Raw genomic sequence first — 13029 nt, forward strand, 5'->3', positions numbered from 1 at the left:
TTCCTTCCTTGATTTCCTTCCTTTACCTTCTTTCATATTGATGACCGTGTTTCTTTGTTTCTGTGTGTAACACTTCTTTAAGCATCTTTTGCAGGGCTGGACGAGTGTCAACAAATTCTTTCAATTTCTGTTTGCAATGAAAAGTCTTTATTTCACCTTCATTCACAAATGATAGCTTTGCAGGATATAATATTCTGGGCTGGCAGTTGTTCTCTCTTAGTACCTGGGCTATATCTCGCCATTCCCTCCTGGCTTGTAGAGTTTCTGATGAGAAGTCAGCTGTGAGTCTGATTGGAGATCCTCTGAGAGTAATCTGATGTTTCTCTCTTGCACATTTTAGGATCTTTTCTTTATGTTTCACTGTGGAGAGTTTAATTACAACGTGTCGTGGTGAGGATCTCTTTTGGTCGTGTTTATTAGGGGTTCTGTGAGCTTCCTGTACTAGGATTTCTCTGTCCTTCTCCAAACCTGGGAAATTTTCTGCTAATATCTCACTAAAAAGGCCTTCTAATCCTTTCTCCCTCTCCATGCCTTCAGGAACTCCTAGAACCCGAATGTTGGGTTTGTTAATAGTATCCTGAAGATTCCCGACAATATGTTTTAGATTTCTAATTTCCTCGTCTTTTCTTTGGTCTGACTGTATCCTTTCCTGTTCTCTGTCTTCTAAGTCCGATATTCTCTCTTCTGCTTCACCCATTCTGTTTGTAAGGCTCTCTATTGTGTTTTTCATTTGATCTATTGAATTCTTCACTTCAGTCACTATCCCAGTTTCCTGTTGTACTAGTTGTTTCGTTTCATTTTGATTCCTCCTTAATATTTCATTTTCACGAGAGAGATTTTCTATCTTGTCCATTAAGGATTTGTGTAGTTCCAGAATTTGTTTTTGAGAACTTCTTAATGTTCTTATCAATTTTTTGAGATCTGCTTCTTGCATTTCTTCTATGTCATCATCTTCATAATCTTGAATTGGGGTGTCTTTTTCATTTGAGGGCGTCATAGTGACTTCCTTGTTTTTATTACCTCGGTTTTTGCGTTTGTTATTTGGCATATTGGAGATATTTGGTTTCTTCACTGTGGTGCTTTTTCTTGTTATACTATGACTCTAGATTAAGTGGACTATCTGTTTTTGATGGAGCCTTAGGGCTTGAGATGGGTGTGGCCTGAGAGCTCTGTTTGGTGTGCCAAAGGTGACACTCCCAGGTTAGGCGTGGTAAACCTCTCTCTCTCTCTCTTTTTTTTTTTTTTTTTTTGATTCAAAAGGGAAGTAATTCTGCACAGCTGAACGAAGTTGGAGGTAGTTAGCAGGCAAATGATATACCCACAGGAGCCAGAGATCGGAAGCTCTTTCCCAAGGACCACACAGGGAATCTGTTCGGCCCTCAGAGTGGGCTCAAATTCTCCTTCAGCCTCCCACGGGGTTGCCAAAGTTACGGAATTGTAGCATCTCTGGAGAGTGCTCACATGAATTCCGTGAGTTCTCTCCCCCACTGTCTCTTTTTTCACAGTCTCAGTTCAGTAGCACCACAAATTTACTAGGTCCTAATCTCCTGTTAATTCGCCGCACCCAGAGTCAGGTTTTTCTGCTAGGCTCAGGGCCGGTGCAGACCTGAGGTCGCTCTGCTTATGACGTATGTCCAAGATGGCGCCTGCTCTTTGTCTTGCTCGCCCTTGAGAGGTGAGCAGAGAGAGAGAAACCCGTGTCCGTACCAGTCACCTTTTTTTTTCTCTCTCTCTCTCTCTCTTCCAGTTAGCCTTGTGAACTTCCCCCCCCGGGGGTCGTTCCCTCTAGTCTCCTCTCTCCGCTTGCCTGCCGGTGTCTCGGGCTATTGAGGTTCGGCTCACCTCGCATTCCAGCGCTGGTGTGTTGAGTCTGCCGCTGATGTCCCGAACTGTGGGCTCCCACGCTCTCCACGCAGGTCCGCTGTGAGTCACGCATTCTGGAAGAGTTTCTTCTGCTGTTTCCTCCCCTACTCTTCCTTGAACCTGCAGTATCTCCACTTTTATTAAACTATCTCTCCCCAGACTATCAGTGTGCTCCCTTCCTATTCCGCCATCTTGCCGGAAAAAGCCTAATTCACTTTTATAATAAACCACTTTCAGTAACTGAGCCATTCCTATGATAATGACATTAATCCATTCATGAGGGAAGAACCTAATTACCTCTTATTAGGTCCTGCCTCCCAATACTATTGCATTGAAGATTAAGTTTCCAACACATGATGCTCTCTCAATAGGGCTGCTTGCTGAATACCAAGCAGAACTTCTACAGATGGAGGGACTATGTTTTACCTATGGTTCCAATAATGTAGAAACTGATCAAGAGATAAGTGGGAACCATGTTAGTAAACCAGAGAATGGACTGAACAGGAGGGTGTATCAGAAGCAGAAACTGAGAGTTAGAGTTCAGCAATAGGCAGAGAACATGCAGCAGGTAAGTTGGCAACAGCTTGGATACGTCAGAGGAAGGTGGTCCTGGGAACACATTCTAGGCAGAAATGTCCTTTTCCAAGGCTGACTTTTACACACTTTGTCATGTGGCGCATGGAAGGGCCTGGTGTGTTTTAAAGGCTACCTTTTAGTTTATTATTTCATGGAAATGACACTTCTGTGAATACTTCCCAGCTTTGTCACATCTTTTGTTAGGTGTGACTACAGGCAGAATTTTAGGAATAGAAGGAACCCTTTGGAGCAAATTAGAGAACACATCTCCTAGACAGGACAGGCATGCACGAATGCTTTTGCTTGTAGTAACCCAATAAAATAAAGTATGAAACAGTGTCCCAAAGGAAGGGGCAAGCCTAAACCTACTTGAGGAATACAGCCTGATACAAAGGGGAAAGGTATAGTAAGTGGGTACAAACTGAGAAGAATAAGTTATTCTTAGAAGATTAAAGCTTGTAATAGTTGAATAATTTGAGGAATTAAAGGAGATCAGTAACAAGGACAGAAGTGCACAAAATTTTAATTTATAATGCTTTGCATTTTGATGTGATGTTTATTTTCTAATCTTTATTTGTTCTCTAGCTGAAAATAGTTGTGGTTTGAAGGGTAGGAACAGTAATGGTTTTATGTAATGATTAAGGATTTGGCAAATTGAGGTTGAAAATTATACATGTAATAATGTCTAATGAGAGAATAGAAACAAAGAAGTGAAAAGAAAATATTTCATTGATTAATACCTGTGCTATCCAATACAGTAGCTTTTAGCCACATTTTTGGCTATTTAAATTTAAAACAAAATTAAAAATTCAGTTCCCCAATCACAGTACTCATATTTTAAGTGCTCAATGGTTATATACAGCCATTGGCCATCACATAAGTCACATGGATATAAAAATACATCATCACTGCAGTTCTATTTACAGGATAGATCTTAAACATGTCAGCTAATATTAAACTTCATTAATGGAGAGTGGTCAATATTCATATTTTAATGATGATTCAATTAATAAATGGATGATTGAACGAATCACTTTATTTTTGCCCATTCACCTCTTCATTTGAAATCAATATGATTCAATATTATAATTTGAGGAAGAAATAGAAATACTTGAAGGTACGGGAATAATTTTCTGGCCATGAGAAAGATCTAGAAAATGGGAAGAGGTTAAAAACCAAAAGCAAAAAACACCAAACTCATACTGGGTCCTTTCATTGTTGACCAATCCTGCAATGATCAGTCTATGAATGTGGAAAAGGAAGGTACATGGTAAATAAACAAAAATGTATTTAAGTCACTCAGTCACATAATTCGATACTTGCACCACACTGTGCCTCAATTTCTTCTGAAAAGTGAGGAGAATAGTAATCTCTATTTTGTAAGGTTATTGTGAGGATTACATATGTGTAAAATGCTTAGAATATTGACTGGTACATGATAACCACTCAATAACTACTGACTCCTGGTGCTTTTGTCATTGTTGTTATAGTTATTACAACTGATAGTGTCTGGGTATTTAATGTTAGAAGGTCAAATGCATGACAGTTTTGGCCCACTCCTTAGTAGGAACAACAATGCCAATGTTAGAAAGTGTATAGAGATGTAATAAATTCTCAGAACACATTCTTTCTTTGCAATCAGTCCTCAAAGGCTGAACCACTATGATTCAAAGTTGTAGGCTTCTGTGTTGTAGGTACCCAAAAGCTTAGATTCACTCTCCCAAATCCAGCATCTTAGAAGTGTATAAATAGTTCAAAGTGTCTAAAATACTTTAAAAAGAGTACAATGTGAAGGGTACTTCAAAAAATTCATGGACAAATAGAATTAAAGACTATGCATTTTTCAAAAAAGACTTCTCACACATGGGGTTATGAAGGGTCTTCCAAATGTTTATTTATTATAGAGGAAAGATGCATATATTTCAAAATGTTTTCACAATTTTTAAAATTTTTATTTTAAATTAGTTTTTAATAGATTCAATGTAGTATGCACATAAAATCTAAGAACATAGTAATATTCCATTCCTCCCTCCCTTTCTGTCCCCCTTTTCTTATGTTTTAATTTCATTTTTCCATGAACTTTTTGAAATCTTCCCTATTAGTCCTTAAATATTTTATACTATATTTCACTTCATTTTAATAGTTTTATTAATGTATAATCTATATACAAACTGTAAATATTAAATATACAATTTGATGACTTGCATTTACCAGTCAAGGTAATGACCATAACCATCACCTCCAAGTAAATTCTTATGCCTCTTTCAAACTTTTGCTCTCTTTCTTCTTCACACGTATCATCCCATTCTTGAATCCATAGATCTGCTTTCTATCCCAAAGTAAGACTACATTTTCTATAGACTTATATAAATGGAATAACATAGTGTGTATTCTATTATTGACTGGCTTCTTTCACTCAGGAAAATTTAATGACATTCACACATGTTATAGTATGTATCAATAATTCAACACTTTTCATTGCTGAGTAGTATTCCATTGTTGTGGCTGATCCCGTGAGACTGCATCCCTAGCCCATGCAGTTAGCCTGACTATTGGCAGGTGGTGGGAGCCCCAGGCACATTTCTCCCCACCCTTCCCAACCCTCCCACCCCCACCTTCTGCAAATCAGGTAAACTGCTCCTGGGTGTGGCCCAAGCCCACATGGAAAGCTACCCTAGCTATGCAACCCTCAAGCTGATTGGAGAGGCATATTGGTGCCAGTGTCAGTTCTGTCCTATAAAGTTAGTGTTGCCCCGAATTAGTTACGTCTCTTCTATCCACTCTTTTAAGTGTACATGGTTGTTAATAAAGCGGACATGTTCACCAAAGCCTGTCCCCAGTGCTTCTTGTGGAAGAACACCGTCCTCCCACTCTCCCTGAAACTTCGGACCTCACAGGACAGGTCCGGCATCATGTATATATCAAAATTTGTTCATCTACTCAGCTATTGGTGAACATTTGGGTTATTGCCAGTTTTATCTGTTACAAATAAGGATGCTGTGAACATTTTCTTTTTTTTTAAGGACTTATTTATTTGAAAGGTGGAATTATAGAGAGGGAGAGGCAGAGGCAGAGAGAGAGACAGAGAGATCTTTCATTGGCTGGTTTACTCCCCAAATGGCCACACTGACCAGGGCTGGGCCAGACTGAAGCCAGGAGTCAAGAACTTCATACAAGTCTCCCAGATGGTTGCAGGGGCCCAAGCACTTGGGCTATCCTCTCCTTCTTTCCCAGGTGCATTAGCAGGGAGCTGGATTGAAGTGGAGCAGCCAGGACACAGGCTTGCACCCATATGGGTTTCTGGCATTACAGGTGGCTTAACTCACTGCACCACAGTGTTGGCCCTATGTGAACATTTTCATACATGTGTTTCAATGGATTTATGATTTTTCCTATCTTGTATAAATACCTAGGAGTAGTTTAAGAAATTGTCAAACTTCCAAAATGGACTTGAGTTTTACATTCATACCAACAATGTATAAGGGCTCTAATTCATCTGCATCTTTGCTAGCACTTGCATGTCAGACCTCTTAACTTCAGTGATTATATGGGTATGTAGGGATATTATTTTAATTTGCATTTATGCAATGAAAAATGATGAATATATTTTCAGCATCCATTTATTTGTCATCCATTTATCTTTTTTCATTTATCTTTCTACATGTGATGTCTATTCAAAAATCTTTTGTTCAACTTTTGGGTGCTGGGATGGATGGTTGGTTGTTTTCTTATAGAGTTTTCAGAATCTTTTTCAAATGCATGTTTTGTAAAAATTTGCTCTCTATTAAGGCTTTGTTTATCATTCTCCCAATTGTGTCTTTTGATGTACAAAAGTTCTTATTTTAGCTAAAGTTTACTTTGTCCATTTTTGTTATAGATTGTGGTTTGGTGTCATAGTTAAAAATCCTTTGTCAAATTAATTTTATACTTTTAAGTTTTATATTTAAATCTATGACACCACTTGGATTTGTCTTTTGCATTTGGTACATGGTATGGACCCAGGTGCATTTACTTTTCTTGCATAGAGGCATCCAATTGCTCTAATGACATTTGTTAAAAACATTGTCCTTTCTCCACTGAATTATATTTGCACCTTTTTCAAAAATCAATTGTTCATATATATAAAATATATGAGTTTATTTCTGGAGTCTCTATTTTATTTCTCCTAACTACTTTTATATGTTAACACTATCTTTAATGCTGCAGCTTTATAATTAGGCTTAAGATAGGTAGTGTTTACCCACCTATTACTTTATAAATGTTATTATCAAACTATGAAACCGATAAAGTATTAATATACAGAATCTACAAAGAGCTCAAGAAAATCAACAACAACAAAGCAAAAAATTCAGTTAAGAAGTTAGACATGGAAAGCCAAGACATTCTGGCAAAACAAAAAAAAGACCTAAATGAAAGATCTCTGCAAGTGAGATCCCAGTGGAAAGAACAGGGCCATCAAAGAAGGAGGTACTTTTCTCTGAAGGGAGGAGAGAACTTCCAATTGGACTATTACTTTGTCTAAATAAGATTGAAGTCAGCAAACTCAAAAGGCTTCCATAGCCTTAGCAACTCATGACAAGAGCCTAGGTTGATTACTGATGCCATAAACAAGAGTGTCAAATTGTTAAGTCAACAACAGGAGTCACTGTGCACTTACTCCTCATGTAGGATCTCTGTCCTTAATCTGTTGTCCAATGTGAAGTAATGCTATAACTAGTACTCAAACAGTACTTTACACTTTGTGTTTCTATGTGGGTGCAAACTGTTGAAATCTTTACTTAATATATACTAAATTGATATTCTATATATAAAAATAATTGAAAATGAATCTTGATGCAAATGGAATGGGAGAGGGAGTGGGAGATGGGAGGATTGCGGGTGGGAGGGAAGTTATGGGGGGGGGGGAGCCACTGTAATCCATAAGCTGTACTTTGGAAAATATATTCATTAAATAAAATTTTAAAAAATAAGAAATAGGCAAAGGACTTGAACAGGCATTTTTCAAAAGAAGAAATTTAAATGGCCAACAGACACATGAAAAAATGCTCAGGATCACTAGTCAGCAGGGAAATGCAAATCAAAACCACAATGAGATTTCACCTCACCCCAGTTAGAATGGCTCTCACATAGAAAGAAACAAACAACAAATGCTGGCAAGAATGTGGGGGAAAAGGTATCCTAATTCACTGTTGTTGGGAGTGTAAACTGGTACAGCTATTATGGAAGAAGTATGGAGATACCTCAGAAAGCTGAAAATAGATACTCCATATGACCCAGCATTGGGAATTAACCCAAAGGAAATGAAGTCAGCATATGAAATTGTTATCTGTACCCCTCATGCTTATTGCAGCTCATTTCACAATAGCTAAGATACAGAATGGATCCAGATGTCCATCAACTGATGACTGGACAAAGGAATTTTATACACACACACACACACACACACACACATATATACACACACTATGAAAATACTATTCAACCATAAAATAATGAAATCCTGTCTTTTGAAACAAAATGGTTGCAATTAGAAACCATTATACTTAGTAAAATAAGCCAGTCCCAGAAAGACAAATACCATGTTTTCCCTGATTTGTGGCAACTAATAGATTACCTAAATGGTAATGTAGGAGTGAAATTGACATTTTGAGATTCATTGTTTACAGTCCTTACCTCTACTTTTGAGGAACAACTTTTTTTCTTATTATTATTTGTTGAACTCTACTTAGTGTAGGGTTAGTCTTATGAGTACAAAGTGAACTGAAAGTAGATCATTGTAAAAATCAAGAGTGGGACTAGCAGAGTAAGAAGGAAGATGGATGGGAGCATGGGTGGGAGGGAGTGAAGGGTGGGAAGTATCACTATGCTCATTTTTCTGCCCACATGAATTTTATAATCATATTAATTTCTACAAAGTAATCTGGAATAGGTTTCAACAAGGATTCTCAATTTGGAGAGAAATGATATTTTAACTATCCTGAATGTTCCAGCATGTTAACTAGGTATATCTTTCTATCATATATGTTTTCTTCAATTTACCTCAACAATGCTTTGTTGTTCTCAATGAACTAATCTTGTGTACATTTTTTTCAGATTTATCCCTTAGTATTTCTCATAATTTAGTGTTATTGTAAATACTATTTTTCTAATATTCATAAACAACTTTCCACTGCTGGAATACAGGTGTATAATTGACTTCCATGTATTGACATTGCATCTTGCAACAATGCTATCCTCACTTATTTGTTCTAACAGCTTTTGGTAATTTCTGCCAGGTTTTCTAAATAGATGATCATGTCATTTTCAAGTAAAGATTCCTTTTATTCAGATTATCTTTTTTTCTTGAGTGTCATGTTATTTTGTTGTCTTTCAAGAAATTTCATCTATGTGTTAAAACCTGTTGACAAAGTTTCATACCATTCCCTGATAATCCTTTCAATAGCTGTAGAATCTGGAGTGCTGTCACCTTTTTCTTTCCTGATATTTGTGTACATCTCTTTTCTCCTAATCAAACTGGCAAAAGGTAATCAGATTTCCTCATATTCTTAAAGGGGCAGCTTTGATTTTATTGATTTTCCCTATTTTTCTCTTCTATTACACTTATTTCTCCTGCAATATTTTCTATTTTCTTTCTTGAACTTAATTTGATTTTAAACTTCTTAATTTTTTCAGATTTATTTGTTTATTTGAAAGGAGGAAAGACAAGAAAGAGACACACACAGAGAAAAAGAGATCTTCTCTATACTGATTGACTCCTCAAATGGCCTCAATGGCTAGAGATGGGTCAGGCCAAAGCTAGGATCCAGGAATTCCATCCAGATATTCCACATAGGTAGTTGAACTTGGGCTGCTTTCCCAGGCTCATTAGCAGTGATCTGGATCCGAAGTGGTGTAGCCAGGACTCAAACTGCTACTCGAATATGGGATGCTAGTGTTGTAGGTGGAGGCTTAATTTTGTGCCACATTGTCAACCTCCCATATTAATTTCTTTTTGAAAAAAGATTTATTTATTTTGAAAGTCAATGTTACAAAGAGAGAAGGAGATATATATAGAGAGAGATACTTTATCTGCTGGTGCACTCCCCAGGCAGCCTCAATGGCCAGTGATGGGCCAGGCCAAAGCCAGGAGCCAGGAGCTTCATTTGGGTCTCTCTGGTGGGTATCAGGGGCCCAAGCACTTGGGCCATCTTCCACTGCTTTCTCCAAGTCATTAGCAGGAAGCTGGATTGAAAGTAGAGCAGGTGGGACAAGAACCAGTATGGGATGCCAGCACTGCAGGCTGTGGCTTTACCTGCTATGCCACAACACTGGTCCCTTATTTTAATTTCATGAAATGGACATTGAGTTCATCATTCATTTGAGATGTTCCTCTTTTCTAATACATATGCTTAGTGCTGTGACTTTCACTTTTTTTAATATAGATAGATGCTCAATATCACTAACATACCAGGTAAATGCAAGTCGAATATACAATAATATTTCACCTTATTTTACAGTGCCTTTTGTCAAAAGGATAGGAGATGACAAGTGTAGTCAGGAATGTGGATAAATAGGAACCCATCTATACAATTAGTGGAAATGTACATGGGTACAGCCAGTATGAAAACAATGTGAAAGTTCCTCAAAAAGTAAAAATAGACTAACCATAGGACTCATCAGTTACTCTTCTGGATGTATATGCAAAGAAATCAGTCAGTCATCACCTGGTGGAGATATCTGTGCTGCTATGTTTATCACAGCATTTTTACAGTAACCAAGAAATGAAAGCACACCAAGTAACCTTTGATGGATGAAGAAATATTATAAATAAAGAAATAGAGAAACAAATATTATATAATGGAATGTTATTGAGAGAAAATTATTTAGCCTTTACAAAAGGAAATTTAGCTATTTGCTACAGCACAGATGAATCTGGAGTATAAACCAGATAGAGAAAAAATATTTAAATTGCTTCATGGTCTTGATTATATGTAGAATCTTTAGGATCCAAATGCTGTACATAGAAACAGTGCAAAACATTGGTTACTGGGGTAGGATGGAATGATGTAGGTCAAAGGGTAGAAATTGTTTTTAATCATTATTGATTTGAAAGGCAGCCACAGAAAATTCTCCGATCTTTTAGTTTATTATCCAAATTCCCACAATACCCAGGGCTAGGCCAGGTCAAAACCGGAGCCAGGGACTCAATTCGGATTTCCCCTGTGGTGACAGACCTACAACTTCAACCATCACCTGCTGCCTCCAAACATGTATTACCATGACTCCAGAATTTAGTACAGAGCCAGGGCTCAAACCCAGACCCTCCAATAAGGGATGTGAGCATCTCATGTGACTTTCAATTTTATACTGCATTAATGGCAATAAAATATTCAGATATGTTGTAGCTTCATTTTATTTCAAAATATAATTCCATTTTGGTTTCTTCTTTGCCCATGGATTATTTATAATTTTTTGCTGGTTCCAAATTTTGAGTGATTTTCAAAGATATTTATTTTATTAATTATGACCTGATTGTGTTTAGAGGATATACTGTGTATGACTTACATTTTTTAAAATATTTGAAACATCTTTTATGGTCAGAATACAACCTTTCATGGTCATATTCCATATGACCTTGAAATGAATACATATCCTTTTGTTGAGTGAGTGCTCTGTAATCTATTATAATTAGTCAGAAATGAATAGGAAAATATTAGCCAGAAAGTGCAGATCAAAGGAGAATTTAGCAATCACCTAGTTAGGATGATGATGATGATAGTGGTGGTGGTAGTGATTTTGGCTAATAGCAGTGATTGTTTATACTATATAATGTCCAACGTTTTATCAGCACTCAATATACATTAACTCACTTAATCTTCAAATAACCCAATGAGAAAATTATTGTTATCTTAATTTAATAGATAAAAGCACTGAAGCTCAATAAGCATAATTTTTCTCAAGGTCAAACGATAAATATGAATTCAGGACTCTGGCTTATAATGATTCATAATGTACAAGTAGATTTATATGTGTCCTAAATGTCACTGAGTATCCTAGGCTTGTCTTGTTCTCCTCTGGTGTCTGCTACAGAATATAACCCTCTTCTGGCCTAACTCTAAGTGCAAAAGCATTGAGAACATGGATTGTAGTGAGGCATTCATGCTAGGATAGAGGAGGGGTAAAGCACATTTGAGTGTACTCCAAAAATTTCATGGGAAAATGGAATTAAATTAAAATTTTATTTAGGTCTAAACATTTTTTTGAAATCTACACATTTTCTCATAATATATATTTTCCACAAATCTCTTGAACATCCTTCAATGTATTGATCTCAAAAATTTTTACATGAAAATAAACTTATCTTTTAAGTATATTTTCCAAAAACTTTTTGAAGTACCCATGTAGCAAAGCCTTCTAACTATTTTAAAATTAGATATAAACTGCATTCCTCACAATACCTTCCAAATCTGTCTTTTCTCCCTTGTTGCTTTCTAAAACATTTCCTCCCTTTCCCCTCCTCATGTTCTTATAGTAACTGCTTTCCTTTCCAACACTTGCAAGACTGCCTCAAAAAAATTGAAATGATGTATTATCACTCTAGCATTCTTCTGGTATTACTCATATTTTTATTGTTTTACAAACCATACATTTTTCACGTTGTGTTATCCTCATAAACAACCCTGTCAAAGTTTCTAGTTAGAAAAGTATTACTCATATAATTTAAGAGACTTGCCCCAGCTCACAAACTTTAGTTTTTATCAGTCTCTCGAGGACTTAAAGTGCAAAAATTTCTTCGCTTATTTCTGAAATTTTAAATAATTCTTTTGCTGATGGTTAAAAAATGCAAAGACCAATTTTAAAGGGGTAACATTGTGAACTAGTATGAGGCATCTTCAAAGAGTTCATGGCAAATGTGCAGGATCTTTTCATTCTGTGTTTCCATGAAATTTCTGAAGTACTCTACTATATGGCCAATAATTCTGCCTTGGAAATAACGAAGACACTCAGATCAGATTGGAGGATGGAACAAGAGAAAACTGGTATCTTCAGAGTGGGAAGAATATAGAGCAGTATTCAGGAAGTTTAGATCAGGGTCATCCTAAGGACTTGAGTGGAGTTCAGGCTTGGGCTTACCCTAAAGGATGTGAGAACATAAGAGAACATTACTTTCTTACTGCTTTCTCTTTAAAACCCATCTGTTCATCTAACCATCCATTCTGGATATCATGTTTGAGTTCCTTATTCTTTTTCTAGCATCAACCATAAGAACCACAAGAACTTAAGAGAACCACCTCAGAGTTCCTAAGATATCTTCAATTAAAGATCACCAGTGGATCAAGGCAAACCTCAGGCTCATCAGCTCTGCTCCTGAGATCATGTTCCCTGAGGCCACAGGCTATCCACTCAAAACCATGGATCTTAATCCTAAAGGAAGAAGAGTTTAGAGTCCTTCAGGGAACTTGTTCTGGGTCACTATTCCAGGACAATGCTGGGAAAATGTTTCCCCTCACTTTTCCATGCTAAAGTGAAAGGGAACAGCCTTCCTTGAAACTGTATGATTCACACAGAACATCTGATATTAATTCCAGGAACAAGGCTTGAAATACAAAG

Source organism: Oryctolagus cuniculus, chromosome 4, assembly GCF_051225735.1.
Source record: "Oryctolagus cuniculus isolate XC-2025 breed Fujian yellow rabbit chromosome 4, ASM5122573v1, whole genome shotgun sequence".
Lineage (NCBI taxonomy): Eukaryota > Metazoa > Chordata > Mammalia > Lagomorpha > Leporidae > Oryctolagus > Oryctolagus cuniculus.